General features: G+C 42.6%; 1 long non-coding RNA gene across 1 annotated transcript in view; it reads left to right on the top strand.

The window, feature by feature from the left end:
• The first annotated feature begins 1,157 nt into the window (after positions 1-1,157).
• Positions 1,158-6,958, top strand: part of LOC119464624 (uncharacterized) — a 40,710-nt gene continuing 34,909 nt past the window's right edge. The window contains exons 1-2 of the long non-coding RNA XR_005194485.2: positions 1,158-1,210; positions 3,296-3,450. This is a non-coding gene — a long non-coding RNA (uncharacterized LOC119464624). The remainder of the gene's footprint in view (positions 1,211-3,295; positions 3,451-6,958) is intronic.

The following is a 6,958-nucleotide window of genomic DNA, read 5'->3' as shown; positions in this document are numbered from 1 at the left end:
GGCATCGTTTGGCTAATGCTGATGCCGATAAAGGTGCAAGTAGGTTGAGCACCCTCGGAAAAATTGGTCGATGGGAATGTCGATAGGCTGCAGTATACCAGCTGGAAACAAGCAATGTTATTTGCGGCGTTGGCAGCGATAACAGATCGCAAGGTATCACCATACGAAATGGTGAAGGCCAGGCAAGAAGTGTCCACGGACGCGATCAGGCAGGCGCCATCAAGCTGCGACAGCTCGATAGAGCGCAGATGTTCTGAAACGACGACAAAAAGTTCCGCGCCGTCGAGATCATCAATTAAAATAAAGATATATACCGTAGGGTTCGGGTGATGAGCAGTGAGGCGGTTGATTAATAGCTCATAAGAAAAATCGACAACACTGCTCAATGGTGACGCGGAATAAGTCCGTATTGAAAAGGGCTCTAGCATCAGTGTCATCGTCGATGGGATCAGGCGGGCAAGTCGGATGACGCTATAGGCAGTCGGCTTTCTAATCCAACCGGCCTGAACCGAGTGTTCTTGTCAGCGTAACTCCCAGTGGCTGAGGTGTCCCGAGGGGTCTTTGAGCGAGGACAGCCAGCAGAGGGCGTAATCGTCGGTAACGACGGGGAAGTGTCTGCCCGCAATAAAAGCACAAAATCTTCGTAGCACGCAAACATAGGTTTCTTTTTTTTTCTTTTTTTATACTGGGCCCCCAACTGCTCGGGTATGTTTATAAATATGAACCACATTGTTTTTTATATCTAGAATGGTTTTATTTCGGTGAGTATTTTTTACGCACAGTATTACAAAGATCAGTTTGTCGTTCATGTAAAATTACTCTCAAGACGCGGGGCTCCAAAAAGTGGGTTACGCGCTATGTTTTTTCGGCAAGGCTCAGATAGATGCCCTGGTCCTGCTCAAGCTTTCATGGAGGACATGTACAGCCAGTGAGACGAGGAAGTGTCCTAACAACAGGTAAAAGCAGAACCGGGGTCCACGTACTTAGGCACTCTGAAAGATGCAAGTGCATCTCTGTGTTTCCAAACGCATGGTTTCTGCACTACTTAAACTTAGCATATAAGAGCTTAGAAGGGTGGTAACCTCGCTTGCGCAAACCATATTTTTGCGCTATTTTCAGAAAATGAAATATAAATCACCTTCGTTCTTATTATTTTCAGGGTTCCTCTGCAGTAGCAAGTTATGAATGGACGATACCGGGACCTTGGAAGGTTAGCGTATATTTCAAATGTCCCGGTTGAATTAATAATGCCACATAGTCTTTTTTTAAATCTCTTTTTAAGTATGTTCTTCAGCTGTTGGGCGCATTTTTGAATGCCGTACGAATTATTATCTACCAATTCATTTTAACTAAAGGACACTCTGTAGATGTATTGAAGACCCCGAAATGGCAGTCGGGCTTTATTTGTAAACAGAATGTACAGCTAATTTCAGCGTAAATAGTGTGTTGTGATTCAGGCAATTGCTGGCGAATCCAGTAACGAAATGTGTCGGGAAGAAGTGTTATTGCAAACAATTATTGCAGTTTTCACTCTTCGAAGGTGCAATGAGATTGCTTCGCTTAGGAAATCTGCACCCTTTAGGTGAATGCTCTCACCGTCACCATTTCCCAAGCATACTTTAAATGACGGAAATAATTACACATGATGTTTTAAGCACGCATCTGCAACCACTGGAGGACACGTATGCGTAGTTTATTTATGATGGAACTTTATCTGGCTTGATATCTTGCAAACAGTCGTGCTGCTCATCTTCCCTTGCTTGTTATACCGTTCATACGGAGAACAATTCTTGCTCACGTGGTCGGCTGCCGCTGGCTTGTTCTTCTAGCCCACACCCGTCTAGTCACCACCATTTCAGATGTCTTCTACGGCGTTTTCCTGATAAAATTTGTGATCGATAAAGACCTAACTCTCGCATTTCACTTTCAGTCGTTATCCGCATTTTCTGGTTACCTGTTACATCGACTCGACGTCGCCACTCCCTCAATTATCATTTTAAAGAATTATATTGAAGGCAAGGCCTTCGTGCAGGACTTGCCAGAAGTTTTGAAGAATTGATATGTTTTAGATATCCCCCAAAAATGACAAAGTTTCACCCAAAAGGCGAAGCATCGATTGCGATAGCAAATCCTTAGACAACTATACAAAGTAAGGATATTACTTTTATCGGCCGTACAAAGTTGTCAACATTCGATTACTAACTAAATTACCAAGCACGGTGTAACGCGTGCACAGGTAAACAAGAACACCTCTCGCTCGTTGACCACGGAAACTCCCTGTCAAAACGCTGGAGTGAAAAAGCGTGGCGACAGCAGCGAGCGAATTGACCTTCTTGTGGTCTGTCGGTTGAACGCGAACTAAACGTCGAAAGCACAGCGCATGCTAAGCTACCGGCACACGGCGCAAGTACTTTGCGCACATCGCAGATCACTTTGAAGATAAGTCCCACGCGGACGCGCACTTTGTCCAGATCGCCTTCAAGATGCAGCGGCGCGCCGTAAGCAGCAGCAGCAGCAGCCGGAATAGAACGCCCCTCCCCGCCTCCTCCCCCCCTCCTCCCCCCGCCTCTTGCCTCAGGCGCATGGACGGCGCGCTTCCGCCCCGCATTCCTTCCTCGCGCGTGCGTGATTGAGCCGTGATCGCCGGCTGACCCTCGCTAGCTTTCACTTGCACATACAGCGTACGGCACCCGGCGACAATGTGATCGGGTTTGGGCTTTATACGGAACATCACGGCAAAGGCGACGGGACAAATCTGCTTGGACTGTCTATATATTTGCTATCGCAATAAAAGAAAACATAGCGGCCTGCGCATGACATCTCTAAAGAACACGCACCCGAACAGCTAGTCGCCAGGCTGGGGGCCGATTGTACCTTTGTAAAGAACAGCCCACCGTGGGGGCTTGAATCTCACTACGCCGCTACCTAGGAAAGCACGCTGCTAAGTAGGTTATGGGTATCACATCACTACAAAAGTAAACACCTCCCTTTAGTGCAAATATATATGAAATATCACATAATCTCATGCTCTGGAAACAATGTACATTGAAATTGTGTGGTGTAAGGGGTATTAATCATTTTAACATGAAAATTATCGCCTCCAAGCAATAAGGTTCAATTTATGACTTCAATAGCTTTTGAAGTGCAGTCTTTTTAGTTTACCGAAGATGTTGCTCAAGAAGGTGACATTACAATGTTTGCGTGGAAACAGAGTCTAAGGTGCATGAAATTCCAACTGCTAATCCAAACAACTCGATCTTTTTTTTACTCTTTCCTTTCCTTGTTTGTTATCTAGTTTATGTCCTCATCTCACATTTACTTGAACATGAGTAGTGCGAAATTTCCCAATATAAGTTGCATTAAAGCAGAAACAACCAAGAAAAATGTTACCAGGCGGACCTTGTCACATCATGTGTTGGTGCATATGCAGCTTGGTGCTAAATGGATCTGGTAAGTTGTTACGTTTACTTTTGACATCAGCCAATTTGGATATTGTGCATGCCAAATGATTATATTTTGATGAAATATTATTTAACACGTTGTGAGTGGCATTTCACGGTCTTCACAAAATGGGAATAGTTGATGTGCCAACTTCTTTCGATGCACCATGGCGGCATATTGACATATTCACTAAAAATATAGTAAGAAGGAATACGCGTTCATTAGTAGATGGCTTATATGCTCAGACTAGCATTCCTAGCTAGTCCCAGCTTCTGCCAACAGATTGTAATAACAAACTACATATTTGGAATAGAACAAGCTAAAAAAGAAGTTAGTTCTATACATTGAAAAAAAAGGTATTTTTTTTCTTCGTTCAATGGAGATTTTATATGCACGTTTTTCTGCGGAAGTATACCGGGAATCATGATTAGGGATATGCAATACTACATGATAAGCAGCTTTGTTTTAATGAGGTTTAACGTATTTTGTTTTCATACAATAAAGTTTCGCTCTTATTTTGCACTTATGAAGAAGCATCGAAAACTCTCAATAAGTTGTATTTGTCTTTTATTTAGCACATTTATTGCAGTGAGAGCAGGAATACAAGAAATAAATCAGGACACCACGCACATGTCTCTAGAAAAAGTTCATGACTGTCGTAACACAAATAGGAAAGAAAAATGCTACAAGCTGTAGACTGCTTCAATATGTTCACCACTTTTCAAGTAGCGGCGAGTGGGTTATCTGCAGTGACAGCGCCCGCTAGAAATTGAAGAACTGTAATTGCCAGCCGTTCTTTGATGTAACAGATATCCTTCGCAATATGTTTATTCAAACTACGCGAGAAATTCTGGAAGCGTTCAACATAACCAAAAGCGGGCACTTCAGCATTAGTCAGGCGTCTAAAACTTTCAGCTAGAAAACAGTAGCTTTATTTTTAACGAGCATTACTCAGTGGTGCGGAGCGAGTGTCATTTATACTGTTTTGTGAGGTACGTGTTAAGACTGCGAGATGACATCATGCACAGGCGCAAAGCGAATAATCAGAGGTGTAGTTACGAGGTTTTATATATGATAATTTCTGGATATAATTTCACCCAGTTTGAATGAAATCTTCAATTGCGAGTCAGCTTTCGTTCATATCTTTTCTTCAGTCGTAATTTGTGAAGGATGCTATTTTTCCACCGTGAAATATAAAATGATTTATTGATGAAAAAAATTCTTTTAAACCAACTTTGTGCTTGTATCTTTGTGAGCGATATATTTATAAGCCTACCTAAACATACTATGCCATGTAGTAACGGAAAATTGGCGCATGTCGTTATGTAGTAAGTATTGACATATATATATATATATACATGTGTCCCAGAAAGCTGGACAAACGCCAACATTATACTCATCCATAAGAAGGGAGATGTTAAAGAATTGAAGAATTAAAGACCCATTAGCTTGCTTTCAGAATTGTATAAAATATTCACCAAGATAATTTCCAATTGAATCAAGGCAACGCGGCTTCAGCCAACAAAGAGGCCGGCTTTAGGAAGGGATATTCTACGATGGATCATATATATTTCATCAGTCAGGTAATCGAGAAATCTGCGGAATGCAATCAACCTCTCTATATGGCTTTCATCGATTATGAAAAGGCATTTTATTCAGTAGAGATACCAGCAGTCATAGAGGCATTGCGCAACCAAGGGGTACAGGATGCAAGCGTGAATATATTGACAACTATCTACAAGGATTACACAGCAACATTGGTTCTCCACAAGAAAAGTAGAAAGTTACCTCTCAAGAAAGGGGTCAGGCAAGGAGACACAATCTCTCCAATGCTATTCACTGCATGCTTAGAAGTATTCGAGCTCTTAGAGTGGGAACGCTTAGGAGTGAGGATCAACAGCGAATATCTCAGCAACCTGTGGTTTACAGATGACATTGTCCTATTCAGCAACAATGGGGACGAATTACAGCAAATGATTGAAGACCTTAACCGAGAAAGTGTAAGAGTGGTGTTGAAGATTAATATGCAGAATACAAACAACGTGCAATAGCCTGGCAAGGCAACAAGAATTCAGGATCGCTAGTCAGCCTCTACAGTCTGTAAAGCAGTACGTTTACCGGGGTCAATTACTCACAGGGGACCCTGAACACGAGAATGAAATATACGACTACAGAAGAATAAAATTGTGGTGGGGTGCATACGGTAGGCATTGACAAATCCTGACTGGGAGCTTACCACTGTCGCTGAAAAGAAAAGTGCACAATCATTGTATTCTACCGGTGCTAACATATGGGGCAGAAACTTGGATGTTAACAAAAAAGCTCGAGAACAAATTAAGGTCCGCACAAAGAGCGATGGAACGAAAAATGTTACGCCTAACGTTAAGAGACAGGACGAGAGTGGTGTGGATTAGAGGGCAAGCAGGGATAACCGATATTCTAGTTGACATTAAGCTGAAAAAATTGAGCTGGGCAGGCCATGTAATGAGTAGGGTGGATAACCGGTGGACCATTAGAGTTATAGAGTTACCAAGAGAAAGGATTTGCAGTCGAGGACGGCAGAAAACTAGGTGGGGTGATCAAGCAGGCGCAAGTTGGAATCACCTAGCGCAAGACAAGGGTTTTTGGAGATCACATGGAGAGACCTTCGTCCTGCAGTGGACATAAATATGGGCTGCTGCTGTTGCTGATGATGATGATGATACATATGTTTCACATTAGTGCGTCAGGATAGTGATTACAACTATGACGTTCTTAACTGTTTCAAAGCGTTCCTTGAATGTGGCATACGGCAATCTTTCACTGTAGAACTTATGAAAGATCGATCATTTTTGTGCTTAGGCATCACACCTTTTTAGAGCATTCTTATGTTTGTTGGTTATATCATTTTAGATCGAAGTAATTGTTGCTTAAAAATTTTGTCGACGAATTGCAGGTTTGCAAATGAGCAATCAGCTTGTCGTGTCTTAGATCTGCACTGTAGATTGCGGGCCTCCGCGTGCTCCTGTAAAGTTTCTGTGAACAAATACATAGACTTGTTCGCGCGTCAAATTCTGAATACATCTTAGGGAGTACATATGTAAAATTTGTTATGGTACTAAACATACGTAGGCTCAAGAAACTTAAGAAAAAGTTCAAGGAACCCGGAATAATTACCGTTTCAACATACTAACAAACTTTTGCAAGGGACAAAAAATGGCGCGAGTCGATATGAAGTCCGTGTCAACCTAACCTAATCTAAACTACCAAACGTTCGAGAATATGTGCCCAAGTGCAATACGGACTGTGGGGTGAAGCAAGACACTAAGTTTCTGGCATGTAGTACTCCAATCGTGTGCCACAACCCCCTCACTTGCGGGAATACTTATGCGGGTTGAAGTGGTCGCTCTTGTTACCGTGATTCAGGGACCACACATGTTCACAACAAAAACCACGCATTCCCATTCGGCCACACAATTCAGCGCATGCGGCTATGATCCTGATTTTAATAACGGAAGCATCGTGGCTTGCCATCCTA

This window comes from Dermacentor silvarum, chromosome 9, assembly GCF_013339745.2.
Source record: "Dermacentor silvarum isolate Dsil-2018 chromosome 9, BIME_Dsil_1.4, whole genome shotgun sequence".
NCBI classification, from domain to species: Eukaryota; Metazoa; Arthropoda; class Arachnida; order Ixodida; family Ixodidae; genus Dermacentor; species Dermacentor silvarum.
Note: the sequence above shows the minus strand (reverse complement) of the source record. Positions and strands in the feature narration are given on the sequence as shown.